Source organism: Emydura macquarii, unplaced genomic scaffold, assembly GCF_026122565.2.
Source record: "Emydura macquarii macquarii isolate MOO-44397 ecotype Brisbane River unplaced genomic scaffold, CSIRO-AGI_Emac_v2 contig_320, whole genome shotgun sequence".
In the NCBI taxonomy this organism is placed as follows: Eukaryota; Metazoa; Chordata; order Testudines; family Chelidae; genus Emydura; species Emydura macquarii.
In genome coordinates this window covers 14093450-14109090 of record NW_027130457.1, presented here as the reverse complement: position 1 = coordinate 14109090, position 15641 = coordinate 14093450, and positions in this window count along the sequence as shown.

The following is a 15641-nucleotide window of genomic DNA, read 5'->3' as shown; positions in this document are numbered from 1 at the left end:
GTTTTTAATTTGCAATGGTAGTTACTGAGTCATGTCATAGTTTCACCAAGTTCTTTCTGCTTCCAGTGGGACAGGGTGAGGGTGCTATAGACCGTAACATTAATAGCTGTGTGAGCTAGTTTAATATTTTTATTGGGTGGCATATAATTAGATTTCCTTGCCTCCAGTCTGCAGCTGCCTATGAGCTATAATAAGTAGACAGACCTAATAGGAAAGCTGTTTGTTATTGCTAGGGCCCTACAACAAACATTATACAGACTGTCCTATTCTGGCTTTCTAGAAGCCACCTGTTAGTGGATTGAATACAGAGCAATACAGATTAACATGCTGGCTTGCTGCAAGGTACCAGACAACACTGAAAGAAACACAATGCTATGATGACCTTCAACCCCTTTCAGGGCTAGCATCTGTGCTCTTGGTAGTAGTGGCAAACCTGAAGGAGTCAGTGGGTGAGTGGACACATGGACTGGAGCCTGCAGAGTTCATGCACTGAGGTAGGCAATGAACCCCCCTGCAGGTTCAGGTCGTAAGGAATCCAAACATTAAAACACAATCCACCTTTCCCTCTGGGCGCCCTCCCTTCACCAGACTGTGTTGCCTTTTTTGAGCAGGGGGAAGGAAGTGGTTTGACCCCACAACTTGCTTTGGGCCAGGTGCTCTCCTTCACAGAATCTTCATGAGGTGCCAGTTAGTCACACTTCCCAACCTGCAGATTCAGGAGGGCTGCTGTGTAAGCACAGATCTCTGCTCTAAATCCAATAGGGGTCTGGACTGGGGGGTGGGAAACAGTTTGACTCCTTTCCCATTGAGCAGCGAGAGACAAAGACAGAAAATATCATAATGCCAGTATTTAAATTCATGATGTGTCCACACCTTGAATACTGTGTCCAGTTTTAGACACCCTGTCTCAAAAAAGGAACTGGAAGAGGTTCAGAGAAGGGCAACAAAGATGATCAAGGGTATGAAAAGGCTTCAAGAAGAGGAGAGATTAAAAAAAGATTAGGGCTGTTCATCTTAGAAAAGAGATAACTAAGGTGGCATAGAATAGAGTTCTATAAAATCATGAATGGTGTGGAAAAAGTGAATAGAGAACTGTTATTTACCCTTTCTCACAATACAAAAACCAAGGATCACCCGATGAAATAAATAAATACAAACAAGAGAAAGTCGTTTTTCACACAATGCACAACAAACCTGTAGAACTCATTGCCATGGGATGTTTTGAAGGCCTAAAGTATAACTGGGTTAAAAAAATAACTGGATTAGTTCATGAAGGATAGATAAATGGCATTAGCTAATATGGTCAGGGATGTAACCCTATGCTCAGGGCAACCCTAAACATCTGACCACCAGAAGCTTGAACTACAATACAGCAGAAGATCATTCCATAATTGCCCTGATCTGTACATTCCCCCTGAAGCACTGGTATGGGCCACTGTCAGAGACAACATACTGGATAAGGTGGACCATGGTAGCTCTTATGTTCTTATGTAATGCTAGAAGGAGGACTGTTCCAATGGCTAGGACATCAGACTGGCAGTCACAAGACCTAAATTTTGTTCCTGGTTCTGCCAGTGATCTGCTGTGCAACCCTGGAAAAATCATTCCACTTCTGTGTCCCACTGTCCCCATTGAAAAAATGGAGCTACTACCTTTGTTAATAAAGCTCTTCAAAATCATCTGATGAAAAGTGCTATATATAAGCTAATTATTAATTACCCCACAGGAATTTGGTCAAGAAACCAGAGTTCTTTCTACTGTGAAAACTATAGTGATGCTTACCTCTTTTCTCAATTGCTTTGAGATTTTCAGACAAAAAATGCTATATAAGTAAGTGCAAGATAAGGAAGTTTAGGGAAAGAGAGGTTAAGTTTGCCCATGGCCCCACAGTATGTTAGTAACAGAGCTGGAACTAAAATTAAAAGAGCTAGAAATAAAATCAAAGTGCCACAAAATCTTCAGTGACCAGAAGTAATCAGGATTTCAGTAACATATCTTCTAAAATAATGACAAAAGATGTCCATACTGGTATTTGGATAATTTTATTAAATTCAGTAAAATCAAGGCATGAAGGTCACCCTTCTCCAGATTGTTATGTAGTGTTGCTGGAACCATCACAATGATTGTATCATCAGCTGTAGCAGTGTGTCTATGCAGTGATTTTAGGTGTTACATGGAATAATAGTAAAATAATAGTGAAAAATATTCAGAAGAGTGATTTTTTAAATTGCTCATTTCCATTTAATATACTGATCTGTACTTTTAACTTTCACTTCAGCTAAGCATATGCCTGCATATCTATGCACATATTTATACAGAGAGTTTGTAATTCAGTCTGAAAAATTTGCAGTTTGGGATCTTTGAATGAAAAGTATTATGTAAGTGTCAATCATTATTAGACAGACATTTACATAGCATCATTCAAAATTATGGTAAAACAGAAAATAAACTGGCACTTGGAGTAGCATTAATTTGCAACCTGTCATGCTGCTATTCCTTTTCCCATTTTCCAACCCCAAGCAATGATTCTAATTTCCACAAAGAAATACATTTCACCTGTGAGCTGCTCTCTTTAGAAAATGTAATTTTAGTTGAGATACTCTGATTGGAGCCATCTTTCTAATGTTAACAGATTCAGAAAGATGTCTAATAATCATCCACATATTTCATCAAACTGCAGTTTGCCATATTTTTCAATAGACTAATTTAGCTTACTTAATATCAAGAGTGACTTCTGCAACCATTTCATACCTTCTCAGGCTCTAATCAGTGGCAACTGACTATAGATTTAATAAATAGCAATGACCTGAAGTACAGTATGAAATGGACTTTTTTAAAATAAACTTTTTAAACAAACAATGGCAAAAACCTAAAATCACTAGAACAAAGATTACAGAAAAAAAACCTTTTTTTTTTTTTTTACTTTATACACTTGTCAGTACTTTGCACAAATCTAGTTTCACTGTTCGCCCTGTATAGCAAGTTAATCAGTTTCCTGAGTTTATGTGGGTCTTTCACACAGCAACAATAGAAATGTAAAAGAATAAAATAGGTAAATATAGTTGCAAGCTTGATAGGAGGATTCGAGGGGGGGGGGGAGGGAGAGAGGGTACAGCACATTAAATGATTTAAATCTAGTTGATTTAAAAATAAAAATTAAATAAAAGTTAACACTATCTTTTAACATTCTTTAAAAAAAAAACCTTACCCCAAAATTGTAGTTAATAAAACAAGCAACCATGAGAAATCCATGGAAGTCAGAGTTAGCATTAAACTTAAAAGAAACCCAAACATCTGAGAGTATAAAAATTCACAACTATATTCACCATAACAATTTCATCCCACGAGGCTGCCCAAAATAGAAAGACATGCACGTTACACAGTTCTGTGAATGGACAACTAATCTGCCAAAGGCATAGGAGCCCACTCATACATCAAGGAGACAGAGAGGTCAGCAAAGAGGGGAATCAGCCTCATGAAAAGAGATGAATGGAAGAGGATTGCCACACGGATGTTAGCTGAAGGGGATAGAGCAGGGGGCCAGTCTTCCAAAAGAGATGGGGGGAAGGCTTCCCTGAAAGATTAGGGGGAGGGAAATAGGTGTGGCCTCACCTGACTTTGGGTGAAGTGGAGCAATATCTGCCTGAAAAATAACAGTCTGTGCCTGGCTATGCTCTCAGATGGTGAATGTGTGGAACTTGCAAGATTGCTTACCCTTCATAAAAACTTTCTGTATAACTTTGGAAATATCTTCTGAGCATGTCTAGTAACTACCACGCCTCTCTTCTAGATGTCTCTGGACTCTTCTGTCTAAAGCCATATCTATAGCTGTGGCACCATAGTGTAGACATTTCTTATAGCAATGGAAAGGGGTTTTCCATCACAGTGGGAGCTCCATCTCCTTTAGCAGTAGTAGCTAAGTCAATGGAACCATTCTTCCACTGACCTAGCTGCATCTACACCAGAGGTTAGGTTGCTATAGCCTCAGCACTCAGGATATGAATGTTTCACACCTCTGAGCTCCGTAGCTATATCAACCTAACTTTCAAGTGTACATCAGGCCTAAGTGTCTTGCATGTGTGCAGAGACAAAACAGAGGAGAAACTAAAATCTGTGGCCTGGTCTACACTACAAAGTTATGTTAATGTAAGTAACCTTGCATTGACCTATTTGTGCATGTGTTTACATTCAGTTTTGTACCTGGCTCACATAAGCACCCCATTAAATAACAAAGTCAAATCACCTACCCAAATGGCTTAGAGCCCTGGTCGACCTACAGAGGTTGACTGAGTGTGAGTGTAGGCACTGCATGATATTCATTAACCCTAACAGTGCTCTGGCTGCTGTTACACAATCCCCAACTCCCTGTGACAATGATGGCTCTGATAACAATTTTAAACCCACGAGTCACAGAGACTGGAAGCCACCCTCCCTGACCTTTAGAATTTCCTGCATGTTTTTAAAATGTCTTTTCCTTACTGTCCACCTCAGGAAGGACACTTAGCAGCTCATATTTATTGTGTGCAACTGCCCAGTTGACCATGCCAGCTCCACACACTAGACACACTCCTTCCTGGAGTAGACAGGAAATATTGGATCTCCTGGGCCTGTGGGGAGAAGAGGCTGTACAAGCACAGCTATGGATCAGCTGTAGAAAAGTGGACATTTACAATCAGATTGCACAGGGAATTCAGGCAAAGGGGATTGATAGGATTCAGCAGTTGTCCTGCATGAAAGGGAAGGAACTTCACCAGAGATACCACAAGGCGAGGGAGTGCAATAATAGATCGGCTGCTATGCCACAGTCCTGCTGCTTCTACAACATATTGCATGCCGTATTTTATGGAGACCCCATCAGCAACCCGTAGACCACTGTGGATACCTTGCAGGAGCTTGAGACAGAAACACCTGTCACAGACAGCAAGGAGGACAGGGGAGAGATATGGCAGGGGACTTCAACTAACATTTGAGACTCTGCCACAGTCTAGCCAGCCCTGCCAGAGAAGCATGAATGAGCCTGATGAAGTGGAAGGGAACTTGGGTGAGTGCATGTATTTTTTTCCTTACAATGTTTACATTTAAAGATGACACCCAGTCCATCCCCAAGTTAACAAGACAAAGGCTTTGGCTTTTCATTGTTTTACATGTATGAGAAGAGGTAGAAAACAACAGAGACAGAGTTGTTATCTGCTTTTCGTTTCGCTGGTGGGTTAGGTGGGTGGGTGGGAGCATGCAGAGGACTTTGTTTATATGCATAGGGTTTTAGCCTCCTTTAGTCTCTTTTATCCTCCTGAGAGATCTTGATGAAAATTTCATGGAGATACTCTGCAATCCTCTCTGAAGGTTTCTAGGGGTGGCGACCTTATTTCTTCCGCTGAAGTAGGACACTTTCTCATGCCTCTTCACAATGAGTTTGGCTGGCACCATTGTAGTAAATAAGCTAGTGGCTTACGGGCTTGGGAGACTTTGGGACACCAGTAGCAGGTATATTCTCTGTGCCTTTCTGACCCTCAGGAGTGAGAGGTAAGCTAAAACTATCACCAGCTATCACCTATCAGCCATCATCACCTGTGGAAAACAGTGCCAATATTCAGTGCCATTGCTCTGTACTCACACCCATGGAGTTGGGATTGAAATTTTATACCTTCCTGCAATAGAAAATCTTCCCCCATTCCACCTTGGCCCTGGCAGACTGGACTCACCATGGCTGGGCCTGAAGAGTGGTGCTGTGCTGATCACTCCAAAAGTGAGGTGTCAATAAGCATGTCTTACTAAAAGTGTTGATTGGAATAAGGGAAGGGAGTTTTGAAATTTGTCTTTCTCTTTCCCTGGTGACTGTAAATCCAATGGTACATCTGTCTGCTTTTATCAGGAGCTTCTGGAGTAGTGGCTTTGAGTGATGTCCCCTCCATAAACCTTCATGAGGAGAAGAAAGAAAAGGACTAGGGAGGACATGTTCAGTGAGATCCTGCAAGCCAGTGTTGCATCGGACCATGAACAAAGGGCTTGAAGAGCCAATATGACCAGCAGTATAGAGAAAGACAGAGAGGACAGGAAAAAGGCCCAGCAGTTCCAGCAAGACAAAAAGTGAGAAATGCAGCAGAACATAATGACAGCAAACCCAAATGCTGCAGGAATACTGTTCCAAAATCCCAGACTCTCCAGCTTTTGCAGGCCTTAGAAAACTCCATGATTATTGTTCCCTACACCCTCCAACATACCATGTGGCATGACGGGGCACATCATTACCCTTACCACTCCATGACAGGAGACAGCAAGGAAAACCACAGCTTCATATACACTGACCTGTGAGAACCACTGTTGGTGTATATGTACCACAATGGACTACATTTGTGCACTGAAATGGACAAAATTGTTTACTTTCTAATTTTAAATTTTCCCCTTGTTATGTTAAAAATCTGTATAACATTGCCCGTGGAGTTATTTTGCACATCGATTTTCTGCACTGTGGTTTTCTCACTCAGTAAAAGTTCTGGTTTTGGAGAATCAAATCATCTTTATTAGTTCACAGCAAATTTTCAGACTGCATAGTGATTGTCAAAGCAAGCAGTACTTGTAAATACACACCAAGCACCACAGAACTCACAGCTTCAAGAAAACACCCAGTCATTTTTACCAGTGTACAACAGGCACTACACAGTTCACAGAAGCACCCAAAGCTCCAGATCCAGAGAACACCCTAATACAGAACACTACTCTAGTTGACCATTACAGTACTCTTTCAAAGCCTCTTTCAACCACATAGCTCCACGATGGGTTCTGGTAATAGCCCTTGTGTCTGGCTGTCAAAATCAGCAAATAGCCCCTGGCGGCAACTTTTCCTGCTCCACCTCCCAGATGTTATGCAGCACACAACAGGAAGTTACAGCCATTGGGATATTTTTCTTGCTGAGATCCAATCTAGTGAGTAAACATCCCCAGTGTCCCTTCAATCTACTAAAAGCAAATGTAACAGCCATTCTACTCTTGCTGAGTCACAGTTGAATCTTTACTTTTCCCTTTTGAGGTGGCTGGTGTAGGGTTTCATGAGCCAGGGGAGCAAAGGTTAAATTGGGTCCTCCAGGATCACTATTGGCATTTTAATATCACCAATGGTAACCCGCCAGTCAGGAAAGAAACTCCCTGCATGTTGCCAAGAGTCCGAAATGCAAAATTTCCCACAGAATGGAAATGTTTGAAAAAAAATCCATTTTGGAAGACCCAAAACAGAATTTTTCAAATATTTCTGACCAGCTCATCAGTTCCCTGGCTGCCCAGCTAACAAGCTGGCCAGAGGAGGGCCAGGGAGCCCAAAGAGCAATTGGATAAGATGGCAGAAAAACAGGCAGGTTTCCATGTCATCAAAACTTTAATCAAAATCAATGTTTGCACGGAATGTTTCAAATACAATGAATTTGCATTTTCAGGCAGAAAACCGTTCTGTCAGAAAATTTCCAATTAACTCTAATGCTGCTATTTCAGGTTCAAAATATGATTTTGCATTAGAGAGAACATACTGATGTTGTGTTTGGTTATTCTAGAGCTACTTTCCCAGGGTTTTGTGATGATGAAACAATCAGGATTTCCTCACTACTGATGACTTTCCATTGGTCAAGCTGACAGGTCAGCTAACAGACCAATGTAGGGCTTAATTCAGTTGTGGTGCTAGCAATAGCTGCTCTCTTAGGAGTCAGGTACTCAATAGTTTCACATTTCTCATTTCCTTCTTATGCCCTTTCCCCCACACCACTCCTGACACTGTCTTCACATGAGGAAGACTGCCTATGGATTGCTAATGGATATTGGGACCACAGAAGGGAATTTATTTTAAAGTGAATTTAATGCTAATGATATCTGATAGTTTAACAATCCTGGAGACAAAACACTTCTGGTTACTGACAGACGTCCTATAACATGGCTACAGCAGTGTAGGCCTCCCCGCACTGTTTTTCCCCCACTGCCAATACATTTCATCCTTCTCTGAAGAGTTCTTTAGTTGTGAGTAGAGCTGGGTGAATAACTAATTTTTTTGCTTCAGTTAGCAAACCAAAAAATCAGAACAAATACTAGTTTCAGTTCCAAAACTACTGGAATGTATCAGCAAATTGGAAAAAAATTAGAAATGTATGTGTTTTCCCACTCATTACTTTTGCCCCAGTGATTAGGTCACTTGTCTGCGATATGGGGCCCAGTCTGAATCCCACTCTAGAGCAGAGACCTGAACTCAGATCTCTACTCCCCCCACAGTCCAAATATCCTAACCACTAAATTATAGGCTAGTCTGCTCTCAATTTCTCCTGCTGAAGCTTGTTCTCTTTATATATGTAGCCACCCCATATTAGAGAGTTCTCTGATCTTAATTGGGGGTTTTCCATTCAGGAAGATCCTGCATGCTGCAACCCAGCCTTGGAAACTATAAATCCCACGATGCCTTGGGGAAGAGAAAGACTTCCACATCTGGGGGGTGACGGAAGCCTCATTTTGGATGCAGTGCCAGCATGTGGTGGGCTTCATTTTGTGGGGGGGGGGACATAAGAAAAGAAAATAGAGTAGCTGCTGCTAAGATGTCCACTCATGCTTTCCCAGAATACCGGACATTCTGGCACTTCCAGGAACAGCATGAGCCCTTCCCCACCTGTGTGACCCTGACCCTGCCTTCATGACCCCACCCGTGTTGGTGTCAGGTCATGCTGGCGGGGGCAAAGCAGTGCGCTCTTCAAAATGATATTCTCCCTCTGATACTGGAAAAAACCACATCCCCGTACTGGACAGGAGGCAAACCAGCCAAAAAGAGGACTGCCCAACATAAAATCGGATGAGTGGCCTCCCTAGCTACTGAGTGGCTAAGAGTCTTGTCCTGAGCCCTGTCCAAGTGGGATATCGGTCTGCTGCTGCAATCCCATTCTAACTTGGGAGATGAGACTATGTTACAGGTCCCCTGGTCAGGAGATTGCTTAGTAGAGCTCTGTCCAAGCCAGGCACTGCTGCTAAACTGTTGCTAGAAAGCCAGCTACTGCTGCTGAGAAACTGCTGGGGCTTCGACCAAATGGGGCACCAGGGAGGCTATTGCTAGGCTCCACTGGAGCCAGGACGGAGACTGTGGCTGTGACCAGAATTGACTCAGGTTGACCTGAAGCGAAAACAGTGTGAGAACCACAACCTTTGCTGTTAGGGAAAGTGCTTTCAAGCGAATGGGGATAGCGAAGAGACTTTAAGGGCGTTCCTTGAGTCTGAGAAGAGAAAAAGTGGTTTTACTGGCTCACCAGGATCCATGTTTACCGGGCTACAGCTGTAACAACTCTCATCTTCAGAGGGCTTGTGCAGCCTGGCGTGATCCCAAGTTAGAATTGCTGCCCATTGTTGCGTTGGCTGGATTGCTTTACCAGACCAATAGGATGCTGCCCCTGGCTTCAAGATCTTCAAGCATGTCCACAAGCGTCTAGAACTCAGACATTAACAGGAGTGCACACTTGGGAGTGGGGTAATAGGTGAGGGGGTAAATATCAATTGGTTAAATTTTCTACTGTGAACTGCATTTATTAATTGATTTATTGAAGTGCACTCTACTGACTTGAAGTGGTTGTGACATATTAATTAATCAGTCTGTTATATCATGTATTTCTGAGCTGTTAAGTAAAGCTTGCTAATGCTAATCTAAGAGTATATTGGTTGTACAGAGTTTATAAACGATACTTTGGGGTTAGAGCCATTGCACAGATTAGCTCTGGTTTATTCCTGGAGGTTGCAAGGCAGGCCAGTGTATATGTATAGGGCCCAGCCAAATGGAGGTTAATTTCTTTTTAAGTAAAAGGACTATGGCAGAGGGGTGGATAGAGGATTCACACCTAGCCAACATCACCATATGGATACTCAGGATCTCCTTTACTGCCAACAACATCCAGTATCTTGGCATACAGGTGAGTTCTGCCTGCTCCTGAGTAACCCAGGAAGGCTCTATAGCCTGCTGATTGATGAACTCATCTGGGAGGTAGGAGGTGTGGATTCAAATCTGCCTGAGTCAGAGTAGAGATTCTATGGATCTAAATTTGCAGATTCAATTTATTATAGTATTTTTCTTCAGTTCTTCAATAGCTGTACAATTGCTGTGTTGCACTTCCCAGAGCCATTGTGATGTTCATCTATTATTTTTACAATGTTTTGAGATCCTCAGATGAAAAGTGCTATAAAAGCTAGAAGTACCTTCCCCCAGAATCTCACTCATACATAGGAAGGGCCAGGGAAAAAGGGAGATGAAGAGTGCGACCACCAAGCTCTGTACACAAAATAAGCTCTCAACCATGTGAGTTGCCAAAATGAGATTCTGCTCACAGTCAATTAAACAGTGCAGCTCTGCGACCCTCCCACTCCTTTCCTACATGAGGAATGAAATAGTTCACAATGTTGACATTTGAAACATCATTACTGGGCATCTGAGTTCACACCTCTGGAGATTAATGGGCCAATTCACACCTTTCTGTACTATTGTTCCTAGCTTTCTGCAGACTCACAGACATCCCTGTGTTGGTGACATTTGGTTTGCATTTTTCCGGTTTTCTTTGCAACCATTACCAGCTAGAGACTAGCTTTCATTTTTTTAAAAAGTGAGATTCTGTAGAAGCTAATATCTTCAGACATGTGCCAGTATAACTTGCCACCATGTGTTTTGGCTGTTTCTGAGCCCAGTTTACATTACTTAAAGATTTAAAGACAATATATACACGACTGAAAATTCATTATCCACCATGTATCTATTTTATCTTTTACTGTAATTGAATTTTCTCAGGAGCAGACTGCCCTGAAAACCAGCTGCTCCCTAACTGCCCTGCACATAAGCTCTATTTCTGAATGTTCAGAAGCCTTCCAGAAAGATTAAGGACAATGGAAATGAGATATTTTAATTCCTAAAGCACTTGCTGTGAACAACTGTGTTAGTCAAACACCTCTGTTTAGATGCAGCAGTCTTTCTTTACTGGGGAGACTATGGCTATGTCTACACTAGAGAGATAAGTCAGCCTATGTGAGGTCGATTTACAGCCACTGAAGTAATTACTGTAGTGACTGATGTCCACAGAACCCTCCTTCCGTCAGTAATGAGCATCCTCATCAGAAGCACTTCCACAGACTGAAAAGGGGCAGTGTTGGGGGCTGAGGGGGGATGATGCGCATGCACTACAGACAGTTCCCCTGGCTCACTAGCTCTCTCCCCTGCCTGGAGTAATACCTGGGCTGCCAGGGTGGGGATGGGTGGGCTGGCTTAACGGACGAGCCCCAGCTGCTGCTGCGGGGATGCCACATGCTGGGCTCCTGCTTCCCTGACCCTATTCCCCATCACCTTCTCTTCTCCACCGCATCTCCCTTCCTCCCCCACCCCCCACTGCCTCCTGCCCCATTCCCTTTTCCTCCCCCCACTTCCCCATTCCCCTATACCCCTCTCTTTCCCCTGCCTTATCCCATCCCCCTTCCTTCCCTACTGCCCGCTACCTCCTCCACCTTCCTACCATCAGGGGCACTCACTAATCACAGTTGCACAGGAAACAGGATGGTGGCCATGCTGGGCACCCAGCACACAAAGAAGTGGAAATCAACCAGCACTAGCACCCAGGAGGTGGCATCCAATTGCAGAGGCAGTGAGCACCTGACTGGAGCAGCGGCTCCCTTCTGTTCCCTCCACTCCAGGCCCGGGCCCAGCTTGCAGCAAGAGGGGCCAACAAGAGCTGGAAATGTGCAGGGGAGGCGCAGCATGGGACAACAGAACCCCCCCCCCCCCCCACTCCTCACCAGCAGGCCAAGCACTGGGCAACTGATCACTTACAGAAATAGGGGGCAGTGGCTCATGACTTGGTGTGCCCCTCCCACACTTCACCTCTGTTTGGGGGGGAATGCCCCACCACCTACCTGCAAACTATGCCCATGCAGGAGCCAGCACTCTTATCTACACAGATGTTGCGTCACCCTAAGTACACCTCTTGTTGAGGTGGTTTTATTATGTCGGCATAGCAGGGGAGTTACATCAGCAGGAGGAGCATTTCAGTGCATACACTTCCACTGTTTTGTCAACAAAAGCTGACTTTTGTCAACAAAACTGTGTAGTATAAACAAGGCCTAAATATCATGTTATGCAAACAACCCCAAAGCAACAATGGTAACTATTAGGAAGTGAAATTTGTTGAAAATTACTTTCTACTGTGCTGTTTTGAGGAGCCTTGCTGCTCTGTTCATCTTCCATACTGAAGCAGAGAGTAGTGTGGAGCAGGAGGACAGGACAGCATGATTTTCTCAGCTGTAGAATGCGGATTACAAATCAAATTACAGCTATAACAAATGACTCATCAAGTAGCCCCAATACTTTATTTCACCAAGTAAATTTTACACCACAATACAGTTATAGCCTAGGGTTAGTTTTCCAGCTTCTGTTCCACAATACGCTTTCATTTGATCATCATTTATAAATAGACATTGTTACTATGAAAAATAAATAAATCAAAGACTGTGATATGACCTTTCCCTGTCACAAAAATCATCTTGCTAAATAAAGATAGAGCTGCTGCCCTTGTATATCTTCTTCCTATAGTCTGACTGTTACTACAGGACCCTGAAAAGTACAGTGTTAAATGCTGTTTGTAACTCTTGAGCTTATCACTCATGCAAAATTTATATGGCAATAAAATTTTCTATGATTATTGCATGGTTAAAGGATACAAAACAGCCCACTGAAACCCTCCCAAAAGTCTAGCCATAATGCTCTTCCCCTGAACAGATTTATTCACAAATGGCATATTGCTAGCAGATTGCACCTCCTATGACAGCACTGACTTGAACTGGTGCTCAGCAGATGTATTAATGGATAAGGTCTGCTAATCTCTGGTATGGGGTGTCTTTCCCCAGCCTGGAAATATACCACACCTGTGAAGAGGTCAGCTCTTGTCAATTAAAGCAGGGACAGGCTTGGATATGAGACCTCCTAGGAACATACAAGTGTTAAGGGAAGCAGTAGTGGGAGCTCAAACTTTTACATCTTTCCTGAGGAGGCCTTGACGTGGTTCTAAGGCCTCCACTGTTGCACCTAGAGGAACACTTTTCCAGAGATGATGTATAACAAAACCCTGACAAATGTGGACATTAAAGATCATACAGCACTTTTTGCTAGTGGTGGATGTTTAACTTGATGTTCTGAGCCAATGTCCATTGCGAGGAATTACATTCTGCCTACCTCCCTTCCTCTTGCAGTAGAAAAGTTTATTTTTTCTCCTCTAAACTAGTATTTGTGTAGCACAGCTTTTAAATTCCACCTTGGAATTTGTATCTACCTTTTAGTGACAGATGAATAATCTCTTTACTGTACTATAGAGTACAAGCAATTCTGCCTCCAACAGTAAATCAATCTGATTATCACAGTCTGAAAAAAAACCTCTCATTGTGCTGCTTGTTTAATATGTTTGACAAAAGGAGGACTAGCCACTTACATTTTGTTTTCAGATGGTGAAAGCTAGTCCTAGAATAATTTCTACTGATGATACACTGACATCCATTGATGAAGACAGAACTCCTCAGCTACATGCTCTCTTGCAGCCAAAAGCAGACACTGGCTGTCTTGGGTTTTCAACAGTTGGACCTTTTTCAAAAATACTTCATAGGAGAAAGTGACACTTTACTTTTAAGATGGGTTAAATTGAACACTAGCAGCCAGAATAGTGCAGAGACACTAACATCACCGGGATCCAGGTCTCTCATAAGCAGGGATAATGAAGAGAGAATAGAATAAGCCCTATTAGCAACAGCAGTATGTCCCTCCTCTATGACCCTACATCAGACCTAAAAGCCTCTTCTCATTATAATATTGTTTGTTAGTTTCACTGCAAAAATATCTTCAACATGGAATGGCTCCTCTTAACTTGGCCACAATGTATGAACATTTATTCCAATCTCATGCCTCAGGGCACAGCAAAGCAATGCAGACATCAGACAGGAAGCCTCCTTCCCTATACACAGTACTACGCTGTTCTCTGGGTGCATGAAGATAGTATTTGATTTTATTCTAAAGCTTCAGGTTTTGGACACTTTTGCAGACTTGGTGGAGCCAGTGACAGGCTGTGAAAATTTTAACACGAAGAGCACCACATTCCTCCTTAGTCAGTGACGTGTGATGTCTACTAAGTAAAATACTCTTTGCCCCCAATGTCCATCAGTTCAATGCTCTCCATCTTCCATATTCATCAATCTTTCTATCCCTCTTCCCTCCAGTCCAGGACTTCAACCTTCCATCTAATTCCCTCACCCCTGCTCTTCACAGGGGCTCACTTTCCTACCTCCCATCCCTGGTAGCTGTTCCCAAGAGCCACAGCAGTGACAGCAGATGGGTGAACCTGTGGTCTCTGGCTGATGGGAACCAGGTTGCTCTAGTTGTTGAGCTGGGGGGGTCAATTGGGAAATGGGTCTCTTTTGGTTCTTGGGGTAGACAAGTCTCCCCTAGCTGGTGAAGGCGTGATTCTCTCCCCACTGGTGGGTGATAGAACAGCCCCTTCATTCCCTCCCAATACCAACTCGTCAGACTAGAGGCTAGTGCTGGGCAGGCTTAAGCAGGGGGAGTGGCAGGCTGCAGTGGGAACAGGAGTCCCATCCTGTATAGAAGCAGTTTAGTGCTTTCTACAATTCTTCTCTTTATATGTTGCTGCAGCAGCTGGGGATGGGGCCAGGCTGACAAGAACTACATGGTGTCGGATGCAAAAATGAAGTTGTTCTTGCCTGAGCTGCTGGACCAAAGAAAATTGCTTGTATGCTACACTGACAAAGAAAAATAACCTGATGAAATACTGTCTAAGAGATGGGAGACAGAAAACAAGATTTCCATTTGGTGAAACACTGTGAGGTTTTGACATTTGTTTTTGTTTCACAGTGGAATGAAACTGAGACCTGTTGAGGATGGGAAAAAACCCTTAACTCAGTAGTAAGGGCCCTCATCTGGGAGAGCCACATTCAAGTCCCTGGTCTACCTGATGCAGAGCAAATATTTGAAGCTGGATCCAGTTGAGTGCCTTAACCATTTGGCTACCGCATGTCACTATTACACACGTGTGCACGCACACACAATCTCCCTCTCTCTCCCCCTGCACCTCCTGAACCTGGGAAACCTTCCCAACAACATTTTCATGGACATTGATATATTTCAGTTTCGACAAATCAACATTTTTGATGAAAAAGCATGTTAAAATATTATTGACGAGCTCTACAGAGAGAGACTGTGGAGTCTGATGTGGCTGGAGGCAGGAAGGGCACAGCAGCTGTGAATGTCACAGCTTCTGCTGGGTTGTTGGCACAGGGCCCTGAACAAGCAGCTGGCTGTAACAGTTGTAATCCCACATGGGAGGATGCACCACAGAATGGCCAACAGAGCTCCTCAGTGGCAAGGACGGGAAGAATAAATGGTGTGCAGAGGCACAGAGAGAACACCTGCAATGACCCGCAATATAAACACGGAGCACCATCCAGAGCACCAGGTAAGCAACCAAGCTCAGGTTTGTGAGACCAAGACTCACTCACTGACTGTCTAACAGGGTTGGTTGGACATAGACAGCCGGCTTGGATACTAGACCTAGAAACCATGAATCTTGCATACTTTTGGTCTTCTCCCCCATAGGTGTAGC